Source organism: Pelophylax lessonae (assembly GCF_965119305.1).
Source record: "Pelophylax lessonae genome assembly, chromosome: 1".
NCBI classification, from domain to species: domain Eukaryota; kingdom Metazoa; phylum Chordata; class Amphibia; order Anura; family Ranidae; genus Pelophylax; species Pelophylax lessonae.
In genome coordinates this window covers 142,208,798-142,236,762 of record NC_138768.1, presented here as the reverse complement: position 1 = coordinate 142,236,762, position 27,965 = coordinate 142,208,798, and the positions used below count along the sequence as shown (strand labels likewise).

General features: G+C 46.2%; 1 protein-coding gene across 1 annotated transcript in view; it reads right to left on the bottom strand.

Moving 5' to 3' along the window:
* The window catches only part of MSH3 (mutS homolog 3), a 429,495-nt gene that overhangs the window by 273,400 nt on the left and 128,130 nt on the right, over positions 1–27,965 (bottom strand).

The window sequence follows — 27,965 nt, the reverse complement described above, 5'->3', positions numbered from 1 at the left end:
TTCTGCTCAACCCCCTTTTGCAGAAAAAAACAAGATTCGGGTCACCGAATAGGTAAGTGGGGGAAAACTCCAACGATTCACACCACCCAATATAAGCCTTCCATGTGCGATAATAGACTTTGCTGGAAGTCGCTTTCCCTGCCTTAATTAGATTAGGAATAACTGAAGCTGACAGTCCTCTGTCCTTCAGTACCTGGGTCTCAATGGCCAGGCCGTTAAAGCCAGCGACTGTAAAGCACGATGGAAGATCGGTCCTTGAGACCGCAGATCCTTCCTAAGAAGAAGTCTCCAAGGAGCGTCCGCGACTAGTCTGCCCAAGTCGGCGTACCCGGCTTGACGAGGCCAGCCCGGAATTACCAGGATAATTGGAGTTCCCTCCACCTCTATCCTGCGGAGAAATCTCAGCAGTAACTTGAGAGTGGGGAAGACATACAGTAGCTGATACTTCCCCTACGGGGCGCTCAGCGCATCTGCTGCGTCCGCTAGAGGATCGCGGGCGCGAGTCCTGTTGAGCCAACCTGCCAACAGATCCATATCCGGGGTGCCCCAATGAAGGGACAGCTGGTGAAATACCTCTGGATGAAGAGACTATTCCTCTTGATCCAGAATCTGACGGCTGAAATAATCTGCCTGTCCACCCCCGTGATAAATATTGCGGAGAGAACTGGAACAACTGTTCCCACAATAAGAATGTTGGCCACTTCTATGGCCGCCAGGGCACTCTTGGTGCCCCTTGGTGATCGACATAAGTCATGACCGTGGCATAGTCCCATTGGATCCGAACCGGGCTGTCCTGGAGCTGCTCAGTCCAATAAATCAGACAAAGTCTGGTCGCTCTCAGTTCCAACACATTTATCGGTAACCTGGACTTTATCAGAAGAAATGACTTCCCCTGGCTGAGCATCGGAGACCAAAACCACCAGACCAGAGCCTCCCTGTTCCGCTCGCTCAATCGGATCCGATTGTCCAGGGAATCGGGATTCCGATTCCATATGAGAAGAATCTCCTCTTTGGAGAGTTCGGGTATGAGACTGGGCAAACGGTACTGCCTCCAAGGAGACGACCATCAATCCCAGCCAGTTGACAGGCAGCAACATCCGAATCATTGACTGAATCTTCTGGAGTTTCTCCGCATGGAGAAACACTCTTGCCATGGATGTATCCAAAATTAGGCCCAGATAGTTCAGTCTCCTGGTGGGAACCAGGGATGATCTTTGGGAAAAGCAACGAAAACGCTGATGTCCTGCGAAGATGGGGATATGAAGATAGGCATCCTAAAATGTCTATGGACGCCAGGCTATCCCCCTGATGCAGGGAGGCCACCACTGTATGGATGGACTCCATCTCTTTCAAGACCAGAATTGGACGCACCTAGCCCTTTTTTCTGGGCATTGTGAACAAGTTCAACTAGAACTCCTCCATGGAATGGGAACTACCACTGCCTGTTGCATCAAGCTGTCCCACGCAAAGCTTTTTAAGCGACCCGTGGGTGTCGAATATTGGAAGGGAAGAATCGCACCGGTGGAAGTGATCGAAACTCGATCTTGTATCCCGACCATATGACCTTGCGAACCCCTTTATCCGGGATTCTGGAAAGCCCTGGATCCGGAAACCAGTGAAGACGTCCCCCCACCCTAGGAATGGGTGGGGCCCATTCTGTTAATCCAACGGGATAACAGTGGCTTTATTTAGTCTGGAAATCGGTGAGTCCACTATTGGTGGTACCGTCCCTCTTTGTAATGAGGGATTCCTCAAAATGATAGCGCCTAGCAATGCGTTTGGAAATAGCAGGGGTTCGTTTTCGGACGACCCCATTTGGGCAAGGGAAACCCTTCACCATTTTGGTAGGCTTGCTAGTACCAAAAAAAGGAATATGAGTCTCAGCTACCTCTGCCGGTGTAACCTCAAGATTTAAGGTTTCCCGGACAGACACAACTAGTGCGTCCACCAACGCTTCTTGTGCTATGGCGGAGGCAGAAGCGACCTCCTCACTGTCTGAGGAGACCGTACCCGAGACAACAACCCCAGAAAAGGGACTGCAATGACCAGCTCAGAATCCGTATCTGAAGTATCGGATGACATAGGGGTAGGCGGGGTTCGCTCTTCTTGACCCCCGTCCCTGACAGGCTACCTCCACCCGGGATACCAAAGACTCCAAAACTGCTGATAATGCATCATCACAAGTGGGGTACTGGAGGGTCCTGCGGCCACCCGAGGGGATCAGGTGGGGATACATGTGTGGCAGGGTTCATGTAACAAGACACTTGCCAGCAAACACAAAAAAAATTAATTGCAAGAAAAAAACTTTTTTTTTTTTTTCTTAGTCCCCCAGCGCAATAGCGCCCCTCAGTCTACCTGCTTGGACCCCTCAGAAAGAGAGAGAGAGACCCCAAGGCTCACCTGATGCACCGAAGTTTCTTATCAACTTGCTTCCAGTACTGTCTGTTACAGACAGGAAGTCTTTGGCTAGCTTTCCCGGGTCAAGGAAGCGGCTCCGCCCCTTTACACGCCTTCCGGCGCCTCCCAATTACTCCACGAGGTGTTTGGTCACCTCAAACATGGCCGCCCCCATGCTGGAGACACGAGGCTACGCCCATATGGCGGCCTCGTGCGATCTGCAGGAAAATGGCGGCGGCCTGTGTAGGATAGCGGTGGCTTGCAAGCTAGCAGCGGCCTGCGGGAGGTGTGCATTCGGCCTGTGCGGCCTGCGGGAGTGACTCGGCCTGCGGGAGGCTGTGCGGCCTGTGGAAGTGACCGGCTTTCTGGAGGGTTGACGATCTGTGGCTGCAGGAACTCAGGCATAGGCATCGGCCTGTGTACACACTATGACAGGTAGGATACCTCTATACCTCAATAGTAATGCCTTTTAGTAGTCTGCCACTGACTTCAGTCATCCTTACAGTCATATAGTGACTTTAGATAGTCATCTCCCAAACCAAGCCTTCTGGTTTCTATTCACAAAATCACACTCAAATTGGGGGATCTGTGACCTGTTATAGGATAGAGGGGAGACCCAGAAACTGAGTGTCCGACCATCCCAGAGAGGGGCCCGCGTCCACCAGCAAACCCGACAGGGGGAGAGGGGGAACATTCTACTCACCATACCGGAACCAGGCGGGCGCCAACTCCTGACAGAACCCCTCTCCACCGGGGTGGGGGGGCTGTCGACCAATACGGACGCCTTGACTCTGCTGGTCATTGGCATCCAGGCGAGACGTTTAACTTGCAGGGTCAGTCCCCGTCCAGTGGGACTATGTCGCGGCCGACCCTGCGCGGAGCTATGGCCTGCACGGGCTCGTAGGCTGAACTGGGGTGACCACTGGATCTCAACATCCAGCCCGTCGCCCAGTTTCAGCGTACTTGCTTGAAGATCTCACAGGAACACTGGAGAAAAAAAGCTGTCTAAAAAAGTATTTCTAAAAAAATCCTGCCAGGACCGAAGATCCTAGCAAGGAATCTAGGTCCTTACTCCTAACTAGACAGAAAAAAACTGATTTGCTATAGCAGGAAGTGAGAGGATATACCCTCTGGGACTGCCCCTAGGGTGTGGCCAGAACGTTTTCTTTCCTGTCTAGTCCTACTCCTGTAGAGGGCAGTATAACCCGGATCTTAATTTGGTGTTGTCGGTTCTTCAGAAACCTCCCTTTGAAAATATCAGGGAGATTCCCTTGCTTACATTATCCCAGAAGGTGGCCTTCTTGGTGGCTATCACTTCTGCACGCAGGGTGTCAGAACTGGCTGCATTATTGTGTCATTTCCCAGATCTGGGGATTCATAGGGATAAGGTAGTTCTTCATCCGAAGCCATCTTTTCTTCCTAAGGTGGTTTCAGATTTTCATCTGAATGAAGATATTGTGCTACCTTTCTTGTGTCCTAAGCCCAATCATCCTCAGGAATATGCGTTGCATTCCTTGGATGTGGTTCGGGCATTCAGGGTATACCTGAAGACTACGGAATTGTTCCGTAAGACGGATTCACTTTTTGTGATCATGGATGGCCCCAGAAAGGAGTTGCCTGCATCTGCCGCGACTATCTCCAAATGGATCAGACAGACGGTGATACAGGCTTATTCTATTAAGGGTCGGAATTCTCCGTTCCCTGTTAAGGCGCACTCCACTCGAGCGCTCAGTACTTCCTGGGCCTACCGCCATTAGGCGTCAGTGGTACAGGTGTGCAAGGCGCCTACCTGGTCGCCGGTGCATACCTTTATAAAATTTTATAAGTTGATGTGATGGCATCGGCGGATGCCTCATTTGGCCGCAAGGTTTTGCAGACCGCAATTTGAGGAGACCGGTGGTCTACCTCGAGGGTTTTTTTCCGTTGGAATTTCAGTTGAGTCTCATCTTTTGATTGATGAGCCTTTAAAACTTCTAGTTGGCACCGGTTGGGCCTTCTAGATTGGATTTTGATTTCCATTTTCCCACCCCTCATTTGTGGCACTGCTTTGGGACGTCCCGAGTTGATATTAATCAAGGAGGACTACGCCTGTCAATGAGCGACAGAGAAATGTACTTTTTTTGCACTTATAGCACGTTATTCCCATCAGTGTATGAGCACTAAATGATTTTGATTATTTGAATATACAGTATGTTTGTTTGAGTATATTCACAGCGCAACAAAAGTCTAAAAAAAAAAAAAACCAGCAATATTATTTAGGTAGGTAAATTATACCTACAACATTACTCTCAAGTTAAAACATATTAAAATCTAAAAAGTATATTTCATGTTACTAGTCCCTAAATGTGGTGGCTGCATTCGTTTTCTTTTTTTTTTTTTTTTTGGGGGGGGGGGGGGGATTTTCTTTTCTTTTTAACCTGGTAATCCTGTGAATAACACACCACCTGTTCGAGCATGGCAAATGTTTTCTCACTTCACAGTATCTAAGGTATCTTTGCATTTAAACCACTAAATATAATTTCGTTACCTATACATTTTGGACCCTTTTTAAAGAATCCAAATACATCCAGGTCAGTGGGGGGGTTCAGCGTATCATGCTATGAGTCACACAACTGAAAGAATATTGAATTACTTTTTGGATCTGCATGCTGCAAAGTCTAACTTTGCTCAATATCAGTGCTGGTTTGTGCCCTACAGGGACGCAACTATAGAAATTTTTATATTTATATTATGAGGCTGCACACTGGGATGATCCTGTGTTATGGAACCAAGTAAAATAATAGGACAATTACATACAAAAACAACAATGCAGAAAAATAGGTTCCATTTATCAAATTCCACATTTTGTCACCATGAATGTAACACTGTTTACATTGATGCAATGGTATAGCTAGAAATACAATACACTAGTCTAAGACCCGGTTCACACTACTCCGACTTGGGACGCGACTTGTGCGACCTCAAGTCGCCCCAAGTCGATTATCATTACAAATTCAATGTAAATGAATGAGAGCCGTCTTAATATGCACTTCTGAAGTCGCTCCGACTTCAGAAAAGGTTCCTGTACTACTTCAAGGCGACCTCTGTCCGACTTGTGCACATAGACTTCAATTCTCTAAATTCTCTTTTTTCAAGTGACTGTGATCAGACTTTCCAGGAAGAAGAAAACACAAAGAACAGACAAAGTTGCCTATCATTTAAGTCTCTTCAAAGTCACGCTAAAAAGTCGCTCCTTCATGGGGCGACTTTCTGGTTGCGGTAGTGTGAATCGGCTCTAAGAGTAAATAAAATGTGAAGACAGTTGAAAGAGGACAACTACTGCTGTGCTCAACCTGTAGAAAACAAAATGCTCTGGGAATCCTTCACTATGTAATAAAAGTTTAACCATATAAACTAAACAAACTATTAAGGGTCTTTTCACACTATGTTTTTCCATGCAAGAAAAATGTTTCCCTTTAACTCCTATGGGATTCTTCACACCACTGCGTTACAGGTGCGGTGAATTTTGAAAAGTCCTGCATGCTGCATCTTTGAATAGCCCCCCCATTATGTCGGTAAAACAATATAAAAAAACATTAATTCCTTATCTGTAAACTCGGCAAAAAGTCTAATCCCCTTAAATTGGCAAAAAGAAGAACCCCCATAGTGTAAAGAGTGGTTTATACGGGTAGAAAAAACGAGAAAATTCGAATTATTAAGAAACTAGGGGGAAGAGGAATATGAGGATAGGGTAGAGATTTTGGAGAAATGGCTAGAATTCAAAGAAACAAGGGATTATTTAAGGATTCAGGGAAATGGGGCGGCACAGGGGAATGAAGAGGGAGGGAGGGAGGAAGGGTAGGGTGGATATTTGATAAAAATTTTCAAGATGGAATGGTTTGTATTAAATTTTTTATGTGGAAAACTATTAATAAATAAATAATAAAAAAAAAGAAATGAACAGAAATTGCTGTAAAATCGCAGCAAACCACATTGTGCATTTTTGAGTCACATGTTCATTTTTCACAGGTGCAGGCGACCCAAAACATGCCAGAACACGCAAGGAATGCATCTAATACACAACAAAATCGCCAGGTAAAAACACATATGCAATTTTGCTCCAGAACAGCGTGAAAGGGCCCTCAAACTAATCCCAAACCATTCCAGTTTTTAATGTAATCATTCAGATAGTTTTCATTAGTAATGAAATTAAATCTTTATTTTACAGAGAAAAATAAGACATTTAAACAAATTACACTGATATAACAGAGCATTATAAGTTTTCAGAAAACAGAGAAGAGTTAGAAGCTGTTTGCTTTTAAGTTGTTACTCTCTAGCTGAATTTCTGTATACTCATATGTCAGGGTGTGGAGATTAGTCTCTAATATTGAGCTCCAAAAACAATAGGCTATTTCAGAATAAAAAAAAAAAGTAAAGGATTAGCCTGAAAACCTCACATAAGGAAACCTAGATATTTGCAGCATGGTCAACTCTCGAAACGAGGATAAAAAATAAAAAAAATGATTTGGACAAATTTTTTTACCAGTAGGGGCAAAAAAAATAAATCAATCAATCAGAAATCTGTTTAATCTTATGAGATATACTTTGAAAACTACATTTAAATCAAGAATTGCTCATCAACATTCTAGTACATAATGTCTGTTCTAGCAATAATAAGCTCTCTTTATAAGATGTTATTATCTAAGCGTCTACACATAAAATTGAAAGCTCTGGCAGAAAACTATAAATATGGAGTTAAAGAAATATAGTTCTGCTGAAAAAATTGTATTTTTGACTTACCGTAAAATCCATTCCTCTGATGTTCATTGACGTACACAGCTCCTGGTATTTATAACTATTCGGCTATACTGCCCCCTACAGGAGTAGGGCAATAGGCAGAAAAAAATTCTGGCTACACCCATGGGCAGTCCCAGGGGGTATACTCCCTCTCTCTGCTATAGGCACTCAATTTTGTAACAGTGTCAGGAGAATAATAACTCCGCAGAGGGGTGGGTGCTGTGTCCGTCAACGAACGTCAGAGAAATGGATTTCTTTCATTCATTGACAGACACAGCTCCTGATATTCATATCCATTGGGACGTCCCAAAGCAGTGTTAAACATGAGGGGTGGGAACAACCAAACAATTCCCAAGGCTAAACATTAGCCAACCAGGCAAACAGGGGCTCAACCAAACAACCGATGCCCACCTGAAAAAAAAAAAAAAAAAAACAATACACCCTCAAAGGAGGATCAGGTGGTCCTCTTAAACAGCAGCCTGTAAAACCTTACAGCCAAATTAAGCATCCGCAGATGCCAACCTATCCACCTTATAAAACTTAGTAAAAGTGTGCACAGATGACCAGGTGGCCGCCTGCAAACCTGCGTCACTGATGCCTGATGACGGAAGGCCCAGGAGGCACTAAGTGCCCTAGTAGAGTGTGCCTTGACAGGGAAAGGAGGAACCTGACCCCTGATGGAATAGGCCTGAACCACCTTCTGCCTGATCCATCTGGAAATGGTCACAGAGGAAGTAGGCAACCCATTTCGAGGTTCATCCATGAGCACAAATAGAGTCTGACTTCCTGAAAGACTCCGTAGCTGCTAGGTACACCCTAAATGCCCAGACCACATCCAAGACATGCGAGGAAATTTCCTTAGGAGGTTTAAGACTGGGACACAGGTAAGGCAACATAATATCATTCAAATGAAAATCAGAGACAACCTTTGGAAGGAATGACGAACAGGGGCAAAGAACCACCTTATCCCTGTGAATCACCAGGTAAGGTGGACAGGATGACACCGCCAGTTCGGATACCCTGCGTGCAGAAGTGATAGCCACTAGAAAGGCCACCTTCTGAGACAACGTAAGCAGGGGAATCTCCCGAAAATTTTCAAAAGGAGTCTCCCACAGATCTGAAAGCATCACATTAAGACCCCAAGGCGGCAACGGAGTCCGCACTGTAGGAACCAAATGTCGGACACCCCAAAGAAAGGTGTCAGGGAGTGTGTGGCCAAAGGTCGTCGGAAGAAGACCGCCAAAGCCGACACCTGGCCCTTGACGGCACTCAAGGCCAATTTCTGTTCAACCCCCCCCACCCCCCCACCCCCCCCGCGCTGAAGGAAGGTTAATATCCGAGCCACCGAGAAGGAGCGAGGAAGAACCCCAAGAGACTCACACCACGCATGTACGATGGTAGATCTTCCTAAAAGTAGATTTCCTAGCTTTCAACAGGGTAGGAATCACCGACTCAGATAAACCCCTATCCTTCAGCACCTGTCAGCAGCCAGCGACTGTAAAGATGGATGGAAGATTGGTCTTTGGGACAGGAGATTCTCCCCGAGAGGAAGCTTCCAAGGAACGTCAGAGATCAACCGCACCAGATCAGCATACCAAGCCCAGGCCAAGCCAGTCCGAAGCCACTAAGATGACCAGAATCCCTACTGCCTCGATCCTGCACAGAAGTCTGGGCAGAAGCTTGAGAGGAGAGGAAAGAAGTCATAAATCAGCCAATAATGACCCCACGGGGCCATCAGCGCATCTGTAGCACCTGCCAGAGGATCCCTTGACCGAGCCACAAACCTCTGCACCTGTTGAGCCAAGATGCCAACAGATCCACCTCAGGAGTGCCCCACCGGAGACAAAGCTGATGAAACCCTTTGGATGAAGGGACCACTTCCCCTGGTCCAACGCCTGCCAATTTTCCACCCCAGCAATGTGTATGGGCGGAGAGGGCTGGAACAATCTGTTTGGCCCACCTTAGAATTCCTGCTACCTCCAGAGCCGCCAGGACATTTCTTGTGCCCCCTTGGTGATTGACATAAGCCACGGCCGTGGCATTGTCCGATTGAATGCACACTGGATAACCCTGAAGACGATATGTCCAATGATCCAGACACAGTCTGATCGCTCAGAGTTCCAAAACATTGATCGGTAGTCTGGACTCTTCCAGCGTCCAGATCCACTGAGCAGAATGCTTGCCAAGGATGCCTCCTCAGCCGGACAGGTTGGAATCCGTGGTGACCACTGTCCAATACAAGGGGAGGAAGGATTTTTCCCAGCCGAAGTGCCAGAAAACGAAGCCACTATACCAAGGACTCCCTCGTTCCCCGATTCTACCGGATCTGATACGCCAGAGACTGGGGAGTCTTGTCCCATTTGATCAGAATTTCCCTTTGCAGGGACCTCGTATGGAACTATTCAAACAGAACCGCCTCGAAGGTAGACACCATCAGGCCCAGCACCCGAATGCATGTCCGGAGGGACGACCATCTGTTGGACAGCAGGAGAGGAATTACAGCCTGCAATTGTATTGCATATATTAACAAGACAATGCGACAATGCTAAACAGCATACAGCCTGCAGTCCAGACCTTTCACTTTGCTATTATATATATATATATATATATATATATATATATATATATATATTCTGTAGAGGTGAACAGCACTCAGCCGTAAATTAGTGCATAGCAATCAGGCCGTCCCATGGGCCATATATAAAGAAAAAGGGATTGCTGCACATAAAAGCTTTTATTGGAAAAATTCAACTAAACAGACATTACACAAAAGTCTGTCAGAACATGTCCATAATAATAACGGTTTAGGGTTAAACCGATAGCGCCCTTCTTCAAATCAGAACATATCTGTTCACAGAACCTATACTCATGTTTTAAATACCACATGTTAATTGGAACCACCTGTCACATGAATCAGATTATACAATTCAATCAACTACGTGTTAATTATTCAGCAGGAAAGGAAAAAGGATCCAGTTTATCCCATCAATCCCATCACTTTCGTCAAAGGCATCCTATTTTTTTAAAAGTATAAAAAAAGTACAAAAAAAATGTACATATATCAATCCAAATGTATCCATAATCAATCCACCGTAATATGACATATAATAAATCCATAAACCGCTTCGATTAATTAGATATAAAGATGTAAATCTAATTCCGAGTTTAACCCCTTAGATTGTAAACTATGTATCTATACTATACTGTACTAGAATATAATATATGTAATATGTAATATATCTGTACTATATGTATCCATTGAACCTCACATTTTCTCAACATTAATTCCTGATCACCTCCTCTACGATTCTTAGCAAATCTTTTTAAAATCGGCCAACAAGGGGGGAGCGATTGTTATAATGGACGTGGCTAAATATGAAGCAGAGATATTGAAACAACTCAATGATGTACAGACAAATAGACATTTGGATGTATGTCCAGTCTTCAAGGTTCAGGCTAAAGCTAAAAGGATCATTGATTTGACTATACGAAAAGGAGTTATTGATCAGGATACTAAATTTTTTTTGTGTACTGAATCTCCGGTGACACCGGTTTTATACGTGTTACCGAAGATTCATAAGGATCCTTTGGATCCTCCTGGAAGCCCGATAGTGTTGGGTATGGAATCGGTCATGGCGCCCGTAGCGAAATTTCAGTGAAATTTCTGGATAAATGTTTAACTCCTATGATTGTTAACACCAAATCATATATACAAGATACAATATATTTTTTATATAAAGTTTAACAAGTAGGGGTGATGCCCGGTTCTATGCTTGTCACATGGGATATTGGAAGTCTTTACACTAACATTTCCCTTGAAATGGGTGTGGAGACAGTTTATCGCCTCCTAAACAGATCTGGGACATACACAGACAGACAGATAGTATTCCTGTTGGAATTATTCAAGTGGTACTGAAGAGAATTTTTTTTTCGGTTTAAGGATGTACAACAGTTCACCAACAGTTTACCAACAGTTGCTCAGGCCTACTGGGTAAATGAGAGATCTTAGTAAATAATCCGGCAGTGAATAAAGGGACCTCTCACATGGCATGTGGTAGATATAATAAAGGAAGGAGTGATTCAACCCAGGATGGCAGCACCCTCACAGTGCCTCCCTAAAGTAGAGGCATTTATCATTACACTATCCCTAAGTAGATCCAGCTATATTAACCAGGGCCAGTAAAGACATGAGCAGGGTCGATATGAGACCCAGCCATAGACGTTAATTATGCCATTTGTCCTAAACCTTGTTGAATTTCTTGGGACAGCCACAAAACGGAATTTTTGTAAAATCTTACCTGTAAAATTCCTTTCTCTGAGTCCTCCGACAGTCGCCGCCTCTTCATATTCGTCACATATGGGGTATTAGACTTTGCTCCGAAGGAGTAGCTAGGCAACAGAATATGTTAACATTAAAGCTTTTAACATATCCCACCCTCAAGGGGTGGTCCCCTCAGTCAATACCCTCCTACTTCCTGCAACCATATCTCAGTTTCAGTGGAATAGCAGTAGAGTACACAACCAAACCCCAAAAGAGGGGCGGGGGCGGCGACTGTCGGAGGACTCAGAGAAAGGAATTTTACAGGTAAGATTTTACAAAAATTCCGTTTTCTCTTACGTCCTCCGACAGTCGCCGCCTCTTCATATTCGTCACATATGGGGACGTCCCAAAGCAGTGCAAACATGAGGGGTGGGAAACGCATCCGCGCCGAAAGGCAACGCAGTCTCCGCATCAAAGAAAGGAACCTTACCAAAGGAAGGAAACCAGCTGGGCTACAGGAAAAATAATTGCTCAACAGGAGCAACAACCCAGGAAAAGACAAATAACCAGGGGATAAAAAACTTATCCCAACAGCCAGAGGTCCCCAACAAGGGACCCTAGGGAATTGCCGCACTAAGAACCTTGCGGCCAAAGGAAGCATCCGCCGATGCCTGAACATCTACTTTGTAGAATTTTGTGAAAGTGTGCACGGTCGACCAAGTCGCCGCCTTATACACCTGGGCTACAGAAGCCCCATGACGACAGGCCCAAGACGTACTCAGAGATCTAGTCGAGTGCGCCTTCACAGGCACAGGGGGAACCTTCCCCTGCAAGACATAGGCCTGTTCAATGGTCTGCCTGATCCATTTGGCGATGGTAGAGGCCGACGCCGCCATGCCCTTCCGAGGACCCTCTGGAAGAACAAACAAGGAGTCCGTCTTTCGAAAAGACTCAGTCGATTTAAGGTAAACCCTTATCGCCCGAACAACATCCAAAGAATGTAATCTCACCTCCTTTGGATGTTTAGGCTTCGGGCACAGCGAAGGCAAGACAATATCCTCATTAAGATGGAATTCCGAAACTCGCTTCGGAAGAAAAGAAGGATTAGGTCGCAAGACCACCTTATCCAAATGAACAACGAGATACGGAGACTTGCAGGACAAAGCCGCCAGCTCCGACACTCTGCGAGCCGAAGTGATCGCAACCAAAAAGGCGACCTTTTTGGACAACATAGACAACGAGATCTCCCTGATCTGTTCAAAAGGAGCACGTTGTAACACGGATAGAACGAGATTCAAGTCCCAAGGGGGCAGAGGATCCCTCCTAGGAGGAACCAGATGCCGCACTCCCTGAACAAAAGTGCCAACCAAGGAGTTGGAAGCCACGGGACGTTGAAACAGAACGGCCAGCGCAGACACCTGACCCTTTATCGTAGCCAGCGCCAAACGCTGATCGACACCCGTTTGAAGGAAGGACAGCACTCGGGAAACCGAGTACGTGCGGGGTGAAAACCCCCTGGACTCACACCAGGCAAAATAGGCCTTCCAAGTACGGTAATAAACCTTCCCCGAGGAAGACTTCCTCGCGTTGATCAAAGTATGAACGACCTCTGGGGAGAGACCCTTCTCCTTCAGGACCTCGGTCTCAACAGCCAGGCCGTCAAAGCCAGCGACTGTAAAGCAGGATGGTATATCGGTCCTTGAGACAGGAGATCGTCTCGAAGAGGCAGACGCCACGGGGCGTCGACCGCCAGATTCACGAGGTCTGCGTACCAGGACCGGCGAGGCCAGTCCGGTGCCACAAGAATCACCGTGCTGCGTTCCGAGTGTAACCTGCGAAGGAACCTGGACAGCAACTGAATCGGTGGAAACGCGTACATCAGCTTGTACCGATGCCACGGGGCCACTAACGCGTCCGACGCGTCTGCCCGAGGGTCGCGCGTCCTTGCCACGAACCTTCTCACCTTGTTGTTGAGACGAGACGCGAACAGGTCCACATCTGGAAGACCCCACTTCGCGCACAACATCTGGAAGACAGCCGGGTGCAGAGACTATTCCCCCTGATCCAGGGTCTGGCGACTCAGATAGTCCGCCTGCCAGTTCTCCACCCCCGGAATGTGAACCACCGTTATCGCCGGGACATGAGTCTCGGCCCAAGACAGAATGTCGGCCACTTCTCGAGCCACTCGGGCACTCCTGGTGCCCCCTTGGTGGTTGATGTAGGCCACCGCCGTGGCATTGTCCGTCTGCACCCGAACCGGGCAGCCCTGCAGCCGGTCCGTCCAGCGATGAAGACAGAGATTTATCGCACGCAATTCCAGAATGTTGATCGGAAGGGAAGACTCCCCCTCCGACCAAGTTCCCTGGGCGGACAGAACACCCAGAACACCACCCCAGCCCGACAGGCTGGCATCCGTGGTGATTACCGTCCACGAGATAGGACGAAACGACTTGCCCCCGGACACCATCGGGGACTGGAGCCACCACAGAAGGTCTCTTCTGGTGCGATGACTCAACGAGATTTGAAGATCCAGAGATTGAGGTCGCCCGTCCCACATGAACAGGATCTCCGCTTGGAGACCCCGCGTGTGAAACTGGGCGAAGGGAATCACCTCGAAGGCCGAGACCATCAATCCCAGACATCTCATGCACGTCCGCAGAGACGAGTGCGGAACGTCCCTGAGAGACCTGACTTCCTCCTGAAGAGTTCTGAGTTTGTCTTCCGGCAGGAAGACCTTCGCCTGCACCGAGTCCAGAATCATTCCCAGGTAGGGAAGACGAACCGACGGACTCCGTGTCGACTTTGGAAAATTTATCGTCCAACCAAACTCCTGCAGAGTTTGCATCGTGACAGACAGGTCCTTCTCCAGACCCTGGCTGGTCGCAGACCGAACCAGAATGTCGTCCAGATACCCCAGGACAGAAATGCCCTGGGCCCTCAATAATGCCAGAACCGGTGCAAGCACCTTGGTGAAGACCCGCGGAGCCGAGGCGAGACCAAAGGGCAACGCCACAAACTGGTAGTGATCCTCCGCAATGGCAAATCGAAGGTACCTCTGGTGACCCTCGAAAATGGGGATGTGAAGATACGCATCCTTCAAATCGATGGAGGCCATGAATTCCCCCGGAACCAGGGCAGCCACCACCGACCGAAGGGATTCCATGCGGAACTTGCGAACCCGCACAGAGCGGTTCAGAGCCTTCAAGTCCAGAATTGGACGAACCTTGCCCTCCTTTCTGGGCACGGTGAACAGATTGGAATAAAACCCCCGAAATCTGTCCCGATGAGGCACCGGAACTACCACTCCCTGAGCCCGCAGGTCCCGCACCGCCAGATGCAGGTCCCGTAAACGCTCTGGAGACAGTTGAAGATTTGAGGGAAAAAATCTGCTCTCCGGCCGAGAGAGAAACTCGATCTTGTAACCAGATCGAACGATCTCCTGAACCCATCTGTCCCGCACGCGGGCCAACCAGGGCTGAAGAAAACCGAGCAAGCGTCCCCCCACCCCAAAACTGGGTGAGGGCGCCCCTTCAGGCCGCACTGTTATGGGCTGCGGATCCGGATTGACCGGACTTCTGTTTTCCAGACCAGGGCTTCTTCTGAGAGCCTTGACCTATGAACGGTTTGCCCTTGTAGTGCGACCGAAAGGCACGAAAGGACCCCTGAGGGGGCCGAAAATAAGCATGCTTCTTCCCAGAAGCCCCCTTAGCCTTGGGGAAATGGGGCAAGAGAGTGCTCTTACCTCCGGTGATCCCCTTAATCAACACATCCAAGGACTCCCCAAAAAGGCGAGACCCATCATAAGGCAGATTAGCTAAGGTCTTACGTGAAGACTGATCCACCGACCAACATTTCAACCAAACCAGGCGGCGAGACAACACCGCCACACTGTGCACACGTGCAGCCAACGGGACTAGGTCCAAGTCCGCATCACACAGATACATGACACCCTGGTGGATTTGATCCACCATATCCAGGGTCGCCGGCGAGGCCGAATCGGCCACTAGGACGCGCCTAAGCATCTGCGTCCAACTTGCGACCACCTGGGCCGCCATGAGAGAGGCAAACAGAGCCTTAAGCATAGAACCGTAACAGAATAAGTATGACAGGCAAGAGACTCCAATCTCCTATCCGTGGCATCACGGAACACAGGGGAATCCTCTGCAGGAATCGCAGTGGATTTGTTTAAAACCGCAATTGCGTGATCCACTGGGGGTGGTACACACCACCTTTCATCAGTGGAAGGCGAGAAAGGATAACGCAGCTTGAACCTACTTGGTACAGCAAAAGGTTTGCGCAAATTGCGCCATTGTTCCTTAACAGCGCGCTGAAAATCATCATTGCAGGGAAAAACCTGCAGGGTCCTGCGTTTTCTCTGCGTCCCATAAGCCGCCAAGGCAGCGGGGGGACACACTTCATCCTGCAAACGCAGCGTTTGTTTTATGGAAGCAATCAATTCATCCATGATTGCAAGCTCTTCAGGCGAGCCAGGGGGAGAATTATCAACCCCTTCAACTTCAGCCTCCACCTCGGACCCCACTAGATCCAGGGAGGAGCGGGACCCCGATAAGGAGGCCCCCACCATAACAGCCCCATCACCTTCACCCTCAGAATCAGAGGAAAGAGAAACTCTGGGTCTTTTAGTAGATTGAGCAGCCACCAGCATCTGCACCTGAGCAGCAAGGCCAGCCACAATAGTGGCTAAATCCCCCCCTGGGGGGGAAACAGCGGTCCCCTGGCTTTCCACCAAGGCGGTAGGAAATTTGCCCTCCTGAGAATCCATTGCCCCTATTACAAATGCCGGATAATAAAGGGTTAACTGCCCCTTTAACAAGCGCGGTGAGCGCAGCCCACCGCACCACACACAAGCACAATGAGACCCCCACAGGGACAATAAAACTGACACAGGCAATGGATAAGAAGGATATAACCTGAGGAGACCCTCGCCGCTGCTGCTGCCTCGATCGGTGTTCCTGGAGAAGAGGAAGTGATGCTGCCAGGGCGCTCTATGAAAGCCTATGGGAGGCTACAAGAAAATGGCCGCCATGCATGTAGAACATGCGGCCAGAGCGAATGTAGGCAAAATGGCGCCGTTTGGCGCTGAAACCGCCGCTCCACAGTACAGTAATGCACACGTCATTATAAAAAAACATGTCAGATCGCCGCAGCGATCGCTGTATAGTGCCCAAACATGCCTAAAAACATGCCCCACAGCACACAGCTTCTCACACTGACAAGGCTGACACACACAGTGTCACACAGCTCCCCCCCCCCCCCCTTGCAGCCCACAGCATGCAGCCGAGTGATAGGGAGACAAACAGTGTGAACAGAGGCAGGTTACACAGTCCCAGACTGACACCCCCCCAGACAGACAGGTCCCCACATAGATACACTTACCTCACAATGGCGTGGGGGACCCGCACAGGCGAACAAGCCGCTGCACATGAGGCAGGGAGAGTCGCATACAAGACGCACAGAATGGGGGTTAAGAAACCGCACAGCGTCCAGTGAGGTAGCCACCTCACCAATCATCCCTGCACCGAACAGGGATGGGTCGTTCACTGTGCCAGGAGCGTTACCTGGCTGAACGCTCGATGGCAGGCTGGGAAGCCACTGACCCACGACCTGCGACCAGGGGGATCAGCCCGAGACCCAGCCCGCATGATCCTCTTCATCCGAAGAACTAACTAACGCTGACAAAAAGAACAGCTAAGTAAAGGTAGAGAGAAAACTCAAACAAAAAATCAAAAAAGAAGAAAGAGTCTGGGGCACAAAGCCCCAGCACAGAGAGAGCCAGCCACTCCTGACAAGCTAGACATTGAAACTGAGATATGGTTGCAGGAAGTAGGAGGGTATTGACTGAGGGGACCACCCCTTGAGGGTGGGATATGTTAAAAGCTTTAATGTTAACATATTCTGTTGCCTAGCTACTCCTTCGGAGCAAAGTCTAATACCCCATATGTGACGAATATGAAGAGGCGGCGACTGTCGGAGGACGTAAGAGAAAAACAGTTTTGGTGCTTTGTAAAGGGGAAGTTAAGAGTCAATTAAGGCCTTCAAGTACTCCAGCGTAGGGGCCCTTAATCAGAATTTCGATTTAAGCGTTATGGCCTTTCTAGCATAAAAAAGTAGCAATCCCAGAACAGTTTTGGTAGCTCGAGTGAACGCCAAGGGGTTCACCAGCCCTAATAGGCACACTCCTACCTTCATTGGGATAGGGATAGTAGTTAGAGCAGACAAAGTACCTGACCTCAGAACAGAATACCTGCACTCATGGGCAAGACCAAAACATATGTAGAAAGTCTGTAGAGTCGCTTGCACATTGCCAGCAGTGGGGAAGAGTTCCAGGTTAAAATTTCGTGCAGCCATTGCAAAGTTAAATAGGCCCTGTGGAGTATTTTCAAATTGGATCAATCTGTGTCTAGCGGTGACCAATTTGAGGAAAGGATATTCCCAGATATCTTCCTAATCCTCTCTATCCAGGTCGGTCACCTCCGCCCACCACTGAGAATATAGACAGTCCAGGCCAACATGAACAGAGCATGAGGGCCTTGTAAATTTCAGACAGTGCTTTTTGTAAGGAGACATCTCACAGTGAAATATGGTAGTGCCAAATTGGGAACTATAGGCTTGGCGAAGCTGCAGGAACCTGAAGAACTTGTCAAAGGTTACTAGAGCCCCCTCTCGCAGATGTGCTCTAAGGTTTTTATTCCTCTTGATGTCCAAAAGGGAATGATCTTGGATCAACTGAAATTCCGGGAAAGACAGACTAAACCATAGGGGGTATGAGGAGTGCAAGGCTTTGATAACTGCTTTAATGGGAGTCAACAGGGGAGGTAAAGGGCAATGCTGACCTTGATAAAGAAGATTCCGCAGCAAGACCTCGAGTACGCAGCCTCGAGACAAATAAAAATTATTTGCAGCATCTTGAAATGTAAAATACAACAAAGACGACCCAGGACTATTCAGCAGTTGGAAACCTAGATCAGACAAGAATGGAACAACATTCCTCTCCTAAAATTCCAGCAACTGGTGTCCTCTGTTCCAAGATGTTCGTTAAAAGAAGAGGGGATGATACACCGTGGTAAACATGGCTATGTCCTAACGTTTTTGAGACATGTTGCTGCCATCAATTTCAAAAATTAGGAGATTTGCAAATCATCGCCTTCTTTTTTGGTTTTGGGTTTACCGCTTTAAAAAACTTAACAAAAAAATCCTGTCTACAACCAGGCTTTAATACATAAAAATGACAAATTCTTAATCTGTATAATGTAAAGAGGTATTAAACCCTCAGTTTTCTAAGCACTTTCAGTGGCTGATCTATTCAGTTACTGAGCATGCGCCTTCTTTATCTTTTTAATTCTTGCCTATGTACCAGTTTAAGTTGGTGCCATGATCACTGCTCCAGGTTTCGAGTTTCATGGTGGCTTCTTTCTCTTGCAAAAACATATGGAACCACCAATGCATGCAGGGGCTAGAGCTGTGTTTCCTTATACTGTGTGCATCAATAGAAACACACAGCCCTGTAAGCCTTAAAATAGAAAAGCACACCCCTGCTCCTCCACCCTTCCCCTTCTGCAAGTTAGCAGACTGGCTTGAGACTGCACTGTCCACTGTTAACCCCTTCCTGTGAAGGCCAGAAAGAATGCAGCATAGAGAGGAGGAGCCAGCAGAATTATAACAAAAAGGGGACTCCCTTTCCCCAAAAGATTCTAGATTATATGGACCAATCACGTGAAAGTGCAACTGCATGTTTTTATTTACTTATGCCAACAAAAGGTTCAGAGCACCACCTAGACTTTCTATAAACCATGCCTGCTAATGCTTGGTTAGGGACAGGAATGTGAATTACGATAACCGCCATACATTCCAACTCAACGGATCAAATTATAGCACTGGGCTTTGGGTACAGATAATTACAATTCTCATCAGATTGCAAGCATTCTTTTTCTGCTGCTGATTTATGCTATTTTCTGAACATGTTTTTACAGAATAGAAGCAAAGTGTGTCTGTTGGAAGAAAGAACAGCTGCAAATCTGACCAATTCTGAATGTCCAATAAACTGTCTTTTACCAAAATAAGTCCATAACGGACAAGTGATTTTCAATATCAGGAACAAAAACAATATACTGTACGCCCATCTTTACCCCAGAGGTTTCTATGATCACTGAAGGCCACAATTGCATGCTTAACCACTTTAATACCGCTCACGGTAATACTACTGCGGCAGAGCGGCACGATACCGCTCAGCCACGTAGTATTAACGTGATGCGCGATCACGGCTCCAGAGCGCGCTCCCGCGCGCCGCGGGTCCCGATCCCGATGTCATTCGGTAGGGAACCGATCAGTCATCAGATACTGACCAATGATTTTTGGTCAGTGTCTGTAGATCGGTCCCCACCAATGGCAATCTGTCCCCTGTCTGTGTAATGTAAACACAGACAGGGGAAGTGATGTCACTGTCCTTCCTGGAGTCCTTTCGGTTCCAGGAGAGAGACAGAGACACACCAAAAACGTGAGTTCCACTAAGCACTACACTGACACACCTCACATAGGTACATTTAACCCCTTCATCACCTCTGATCACCCCCTGATCACCCCCAAAACCCCTCACAGTGAACACTATATACAGTGGTATACAGATATTTTACTGATCACTGTATAAGTGTCACTTGTGAGCGTAGTTTGCGCCTGCGTTAGGCCCAAATAGGGTTAGGGTACCCGCCACCTATCCCCTAATAAAGTTTTTACCCCTTGATCAGCCCCAGTTAACCCCTTCACTACCTATTACTCTGTGCACTAAATACAGTATATAGGTAAATACTGATCACTGTATTTAGTGTCACTAGTGACCCTAATTTGCGCTTGCGCTAAGCCCATATAGGGTTAGGGCACCCGCCACCTATTCCCTAATAAACTTTTAACCGCTTGATCTTCCCCAGTTAACCCCTTCACTCCATATAAATCAGTGCACTAATATATACAGTATATCAGATAACTACTGATCACTGTATTTAGTGTCACTGGTGACCCTAATTTGCGCTTGCGCTAGGCCCGAATAGGTTTAGGCCACCCGCCATCTATCCTCTATAAAGGTTTAACCCCTTGATCTCCCCCAGTTTAACCCCTTCACTTCCCTGTCACAGTGTTCACTATATACAGTGATTACCGATCACTGTATTAGCGTCACGGGTGACACAACTTAGGCTAGCTAGTTAGCGTCAGGGTCCCACTACACCACCGTTACTTAGCGTCAGTTAGAGTCAAGTACACTAACACACACACACCACCGTTACTAGTATAGTGTTTGAACAGATCAATATCTGATCTGATCAGAACTATACTAGCGTCCTCATAATTTAGTGTTCCCCAAACGCAGTGTTTGCACAATCAGCACTGATTCCTGCTAGCACCTGCGTTTAGCCCCCCTGCCCAGCCCACCTTACCCAGGCAAGTGTAGTAATCAATAGATTACTGACACTTCCAAAAAACACAAATCACACAAAACCGCTGCGTTAGCAGAGTCAGGCCTGATCTCTGTTAGCACTAGCAGTTTTTCTTTGTAGCAACCAAATAGTCCTCGACAACCAGGTGCTTTTATTACCTAGTAGTCGCATCACTGTACGAGTAAATTTAGCTACCAAAATGACAAAACGTTCGTTCAGTGATGATGCTATATACAGTATAATGGCCATGTCAAGTGAGAGCGATGGGGAAGCCTCACTGTCAGAATCAGGGTCAATATACGAACCAGATGACAGCAGCGGCTCCCTGACAGATAGCTCCGACAGAGGGGTCCCTGCTAGGGTCAGGCGTACCCGACCCCATTCTGGAGTTGTTGACTTGCAAGAACTGGAGGTTTCTGGTATGCAGCAGAGTGCCAGTACTAGTGCCGCTCACACTTCTCGTGAACTGGCAAGCACGAGCGGCCTAGTACACCCTGGACCTTCAACCAGCACTGCAGTATCACCTGGTGACGTGGCGAGTCACCTGAGTGCAGTTGAAGCTGGTGCGGTGGCTAGCACGAGTAGTGGCCCGCAGCCACCGCGTATCCGAAGACAGGCCCGTAGAGCCCATAGTGTCCTCCCTGAAGCGCTGGCATATCCTAATTGGCAGCCCACAGATTCCACAGCGCCAGTACTTCCCCCATTCACCGCCCAACCCGGAATCCAAGTGGAAACAGCTGGTTTTAATCCCATAAACTTTTTTGAGCTGTTTTTCACTGAAGATCTTTTCAGATCTATTGTGGACCAATCAAATTTGTACACTCAACAATTCATCGCCGCCAACCCAAATTCACCCCTTGCCAGACCATTCGCCTGGAATCCTATTACGATTCAGGAGTTTAAAACCTTTCTGGGCCTTTCCTTCAACACGGGCATTACAAGAAAGAATGAATTGCGGTTATATTGGTCCACTGACCCAATTCATCAAATGTACGTGTTCTCTGCTGCTATGTCCAGGGCTCGATACCAACAAATATTTCGGTTCATGCATTTCAACGACAATGAACTCTGTCGTCCTCGGGGAGACCCTGAATATGATCGGCTCCACAAAATTCGGCCCCTCATAGACCACTTCAATCAGCGGTTCGCAGCCTTGTTTACCCCCCAACAAGATGTCTGCGTTGACGAGTCCCTGATTAAGTTTACTGGTCGCCTTGCTATCAAACAGTACCTCCCCAGCAAGCGTGCCAGATACGGGGTCAAGTTGTATAAGCTTTGTGACAGGGCCACAGGCTATACAGTTAATTTCCGTGTCTATGAGGGAAAAGATAGCACTGTGGAGCCCCCCGACTGCCCAGGCTACATAGGGAGCAGCGGCAAGATAGTTTGGGACTTGGTGTCACCCTTATTCGGAAAGGGGTACCACTTGTACGTGGACAATTTCTATTCAAGCGTGCCACTTTTTAGACACCTCTATCAATTGCAAATTGGCGCTTGTGGCACCGTGCGATCTAATCGCCGGGGCTTCCCCCAGCGGCTAGTGAATGCCCCACTGAGCTCGGGGGAGAGAGCCTGCTTGAGGTGCGAGGAATTGCTTGCAGTGAAGTGGAGGGACAAACGAAACGTTTACGTGCTGTCCTCCATTCACCCAGACACGGCAGTCCAAATTACTACGGTCACCGGTGTTGTTGTTGAGAAACCCCTCTGTGTCCACGACTATAACCGTAAAATGGGAGGGGTGGACTTCAACGACCAGATGATGGGACCGTACTTAATTGCCCGTAAGGCCAGACGCTGGTACAAAAAAGTGTCTGTATACCTATTTCAATTGGCTGTTTACAACGCTTTTGTCTTATACAAAGCTTCTGCTGGAACATTATCCTTCTTTCAATTCCAAGAAGAGATAATCAGAGCCCTTGTGTATTCAGCTGGTGCTCCTGCCCAACTTCCCCAACCAGATGCAGTGAGGCGGCTGCATGAGAGGCATTTTCCGCAATACCTCCCGAGTACCGATACCAAACGATACCCCCAAAAAAGATGCAGTGTCTGCAGCAAGCGCGGATTTAGGCGTGACACCCGGAATTATTGTCCCGACTGTCCTGACCGACCTGGTCTTTGCCACGGTGACTGTTTCCGTCGCTACCACACACTAGTGGATTATTAGCATAGGGTACAGCACGGCACAGTTTAGGGCACATTTACACAGGGTCTCAAAAGATGTTCGATGGCTATCGTCATTTTGAGAGACCCGAACCTGGAACCTGGAACTCGACGTTTGAAGAAAAAAAAAAAAATACATAAAAGCCAAAAATAGTTGTCGTCTCAGTCATTTTTTATGTTCTTCTACACTTCCTATGTACTTTTAATGTACTTTGTTTGTTTTTCATTCTTTTGTGACCTGTTTCTCTTGCAGGTACTCGTCGGCTACCACGCATTGATTTCATATATTCTGACACAAACAGTGTTTGCGCTCAGCATACATGGATACCTTTGCTGATAGCAGCTGTGGTGATTTTCTGATTTCAGCACTGCAGTTAAAATCCTATTTTGGTATACGTGGATAGCGCCGTGTATACCCATCATTAAATTCAGTGGGTGGTTGTTTGGGCGGTTAATGATGAGAATCCAAAAACTTTTGTTGTGTCAGTCATTTTATATGTCCTACTCTTCCTAATGTACTTTTTTTTAATGTACTTTGTTTGTTTTTTCATTCTTTTGTGACCTGTTTCTCTTGCAGGTACTCGTCGGCTACCATGCATTGATTTTATATATTCTGACACAAACAGCGTTTGCGCTCAGCATATATGGATACCTTTGCTGATAGCAGCTGTGGTGATTTTCTGATTTCAGCACTGCAGTTAAAATCCTATTTTGGTATACGTGGATAGTGTCGTGTATACCCATCATTAAATTCAGTGGGTGGTTGTTTGGGCGGTTAATGATGAGTAATACTACGCATTATTCCTGTGCTGATTTCTGATAGGTTCTCTTTTTTTTCGTTCAGCCCACAGGCTGCATGAAAAAAAAAAAACCTATATGCCAAACAAAGACCAGCAATGTACTGGTACGTTGCTGGACTTTGAGTGGTTATACCAGGATGATGCCTGCAGATTTAGGCATCATCTTGGTATCGTTTTTTACAGCAAGCGGTCGGCTTACATGTAAAAGCAATCCTAGCGGATAATTGGCCGCTAGACTGCTTTTACATGCAGTGGGAGGGGACTCCCCCCCCCCCCTCCTGCCGCCTTCCGCTGCCTTCCACGGTTTTTCTCGGGCTCTCCTGTCCCACCGGTTAACCCGAGAGTGCAGCCGGTGGTTCAATTATCTAACCATAGAGCTGATTGGAGATGAGAATGGCTCCAATCATCTCTATGGCCTAAGATGCCGGAGGCTACGAGCATTTCATAACTTCTGTTTCGCCAGAAATAAACAGCGCCATTGGGAAATTGGGAAAGTATTTTATCACACCAATTTTGGTATGGTCAGATGCGTTAAGGTCAGAGGAAAGATCTAGAGTATAAAAGACCCCAATTTTTTTTAAAAAGAGTACCTGTCACTACAGATTGCTATCATAGAGGAAATTTAAATTCACCGTGATAACAATAAAAATGATTAAAGAAAAAAAAATTAAAGAAAAGGTGTCAAAATAACATAAGAAAGCAAATTAAAAAAAAAAAAAAACAAAAAAAAAAATCAAGCCCCCCTGTCCCCCCGTGCTTGCGCGCAAATGCGCGCACAAGCGTTGGTCTAGTGTCATATGTAAACCGCAATTTCAGCATGCATGTGAGGTATCGCCGTGAACGCCAGGTCGAGGGCAGTAATTGTTGTGATAGACCTCCTCTGTAAGTCCAAAGTGGTAACCTGTAAAGACTTTTAAAGGCTTTTAAAACCGTACGTAGTTTGTTGCCGCGGCACGGGCGTGCGCAATTTTTAAAGCATGTCATGTTAGGTGTCTATGAACTCGGCATAAGATCATCTTTTAAATTTTACCAAACAATTTGGAATTATATAGTGTATTTCTGCATTAAAAATAAAAAAAGTGTTTTTTTACGCAAAAATTGCGTTTGGAAAATGTGTGCGCAAATACCGTGTAACAAAAAAAATTGCAACATCCACCATTTTGTTCTGTAGGGCCTCTGCTTTAAAAAAATATATAATGTTTGGGGGTTCAAAGTAATTTTCTTGTGAAAAAAAAATATTTTTTCATGTAAACAAAAACTCACAGAAAAGGCTTGGTTTTCAAGTGGTTAGAAGAGTGGGTGATGTGTTGCTAAAATTGAGCATAAAATGCCAGGACTGTTCAAACACCCCCCAAATTACCCCTTTTTGGAAAGTAGACACCCAAAGCTATTTGCTGAGAGGCATATTGAGTCCATGGAGTATTTTATATTTTGCCCTAAGTTTCAGGAAAATGACAATTTGTTTTTTTTTTTTGTTTTTTTTACACAAAGTTGTCACTAAATAATATATTGCTCACGCATGCCATGGGTATATGTGAAATGACACCCCAAAATACATTCTGCTGCTTCTCCGGAGTACAGGGATACCCCATGTGTGAGACTTTTTGTCAGTCTAGCCGCATACAGGACCCGGAAAACCAATCCGCACCTTCTGGCTTTCTAAGGGCGTAAATTGTTGATCTCACTCCTTACTACCTATCACACTTTTGAAGGCCATGAAATGCCAAAATGGCACAAAACCCCCCCAAATGACCCCATTTTGCAAAGTAGACACTCCAAGCTATTAGATGAGAGGCATGATGAGTCCATGGAATATGTTATATTTTGCCACAAGTTTCAGGAAAATTATTATTTTTTTTTTTTTTTTTACACAAAGTTGTCAGTAAATGATATAATGCTCACACAAGCCATGGGTATATGTGAAATGACACCCCAAAATACATTCTGCTGCTTCTCCTGAGTACAAGGATACCCCATGTGTGAGACTTTTTTGCAGTCTAGCCGCGTACAGGACCCGGAAAACCACTCCCCACCTTCAGGCTTTCTAAGGGCGTAAATTGTTGATCTCACTCCTTACTACCTATCACAGTTTTGAAGGCCATGAAATGCCAAAATGGCACAAAACCCCCCCAAATGACCCCATTTTGCAAAGTAGACACTCCAAGCTATTAGATGAGAGGCATGATGAGTCCATGGAATATTTTATATTTTGCCACAAGTTTCAGGAAAATTATTATTTTTTTTTTTTTTTTTTTTTTTACACAAAGTTGTCAGTAAATGATATAATGCTCACACATGCCATGGGTATATGTGAAATGACACCCCAAAATACATTCTGCTGCTTCTCCTGAGTACAAGGATACCCCATGTGTGAGACTTTTTTGCAGTCTAGCCGCGTACAGGACCCGGAAAACCACTCCCCACCTTCAGGCTTTCTAAGGGCGTAAATTGTTGATCTCACTCCTTACTACCTATCACACTTTTGAAGGCCATGAAACGCCAAGATGGCACAAAACCCCCCAAAATGACCTCATTTTGCAAAGTAGACACTCTAATCTATTTGCTGAGAGGCATGGTGAGTATTTTGCATCTCTCATTTTTTTTGGAAAATGAAGAAAAAACAGGAAAATGCATTTTTTTTCCTCTTTTTTCAAATTCCAAAACTTTGTGACAAAAAGTGAGATCTGCAAAACACCCAACATGCCTCTCTGCAAATAGCTTAGGGTGTCTACTTTCCGAAAAGGGGTCATTTGGAGGGGGGTTGTGCTGTCTTGGCATTTCATGGCCTCCGAAACTGTGATAGGTAGTCAGGAGTGAAATCAACAATTTACGCCCTTGGAAAGCCTGAAAGTGGGGGTTGGCTTTCGAGGACCTGTACTCGGCTAGACTGCAAAAAAGTCTCACACATGTGGTATCCCTGTACTCAGGAGAAGCAGCAGAATGTATTTTGGGGTGTCATTTCACATATACCCATGGCATGTGTGAGCAATATATCATTTAGTGACAACTTTGTGTAAAAAAACAAAAAAAAAAAATAATAATAATATATTTCCCGGAACTTGTGGCAAAATATAAAATATTCCATGGACTCACCATGCCTCTCAGCAAATAGCTTGGGGTGTCTACTTTGCAAAATGGGGTCATTTGGGGGGGTTTTGTGCTATGTTGAAATTTCAGGGCCTCCGAAACTGTGATGGGTAGTCAGGAGTGAAATCAACAATTTACGCCATTAGAAAACCTAAAGATGGAGATTCATTTTCGGGGTCCCGTACACAGCTAGGCTCCCAAAAAGTCTCACACATGGGGTATCCCCATACTGAGGAGAAGCGGCAGAATGTATTTTGGGGTGTCATTCCACATATACCCATGTCATGTGTGAGAAATTTATCTTTTAGTGACAACTTTGTGTTAAAAAAAAAAAAAAAAAAAAAATTGTAATTTTCCCAAAACTTGTGGCAAAATATAAAATATTCCATGGACTCACCATGCCTCTCAGCAAATAGCTTGGGGTGTCTACTTTGCAAAATGGGGTCATTTGGGGGGTTTTGTGCTATCTTGAAATTTCAGGGCCTCCGAAACTGTGATGGGTAGTGAGGAGTAAAATCAGCAATTTACGCCATTAGAAAACCTAAAGATGGAGATTGATTTTCGGGGTCCCGTACACAGCTAGGCTCCCAAAAAGTCTCACATATGTGGTATCCCTGTACTCAGGAGAAGCAGCAGAATATATTTTGGGGTGTAATTACACATATACCCATGGCATGTGTGAGAAATTTATCTTTTAGTGACAACTTTGTGTTAAAAAAAAAAATTTTTTTTTTTTTATTCATTTTTCAAACACCTGTGACAAAAAAATTAAATATTCAATGAGCTCAACATGCATCTCAGAACATTCCTTAGGATGTCTACTTTCCAAAAAGTGGTAATTTGGGGGGGTCTTGTACTGCCCTGCCATTTTAGCACTTCATGAATTGAGATAGGCAGTCAGAAATTAAAGCTGCGTAAAATTTCAGTATTTACACCATAGTTTGTAGACGCTATAACTTTTGCGCAAACCAATAAAAATACGCTCATTGAATTTTTTTTTGTCAAAGACATGTAGCTAAATATATTTTGGCCAAAAAA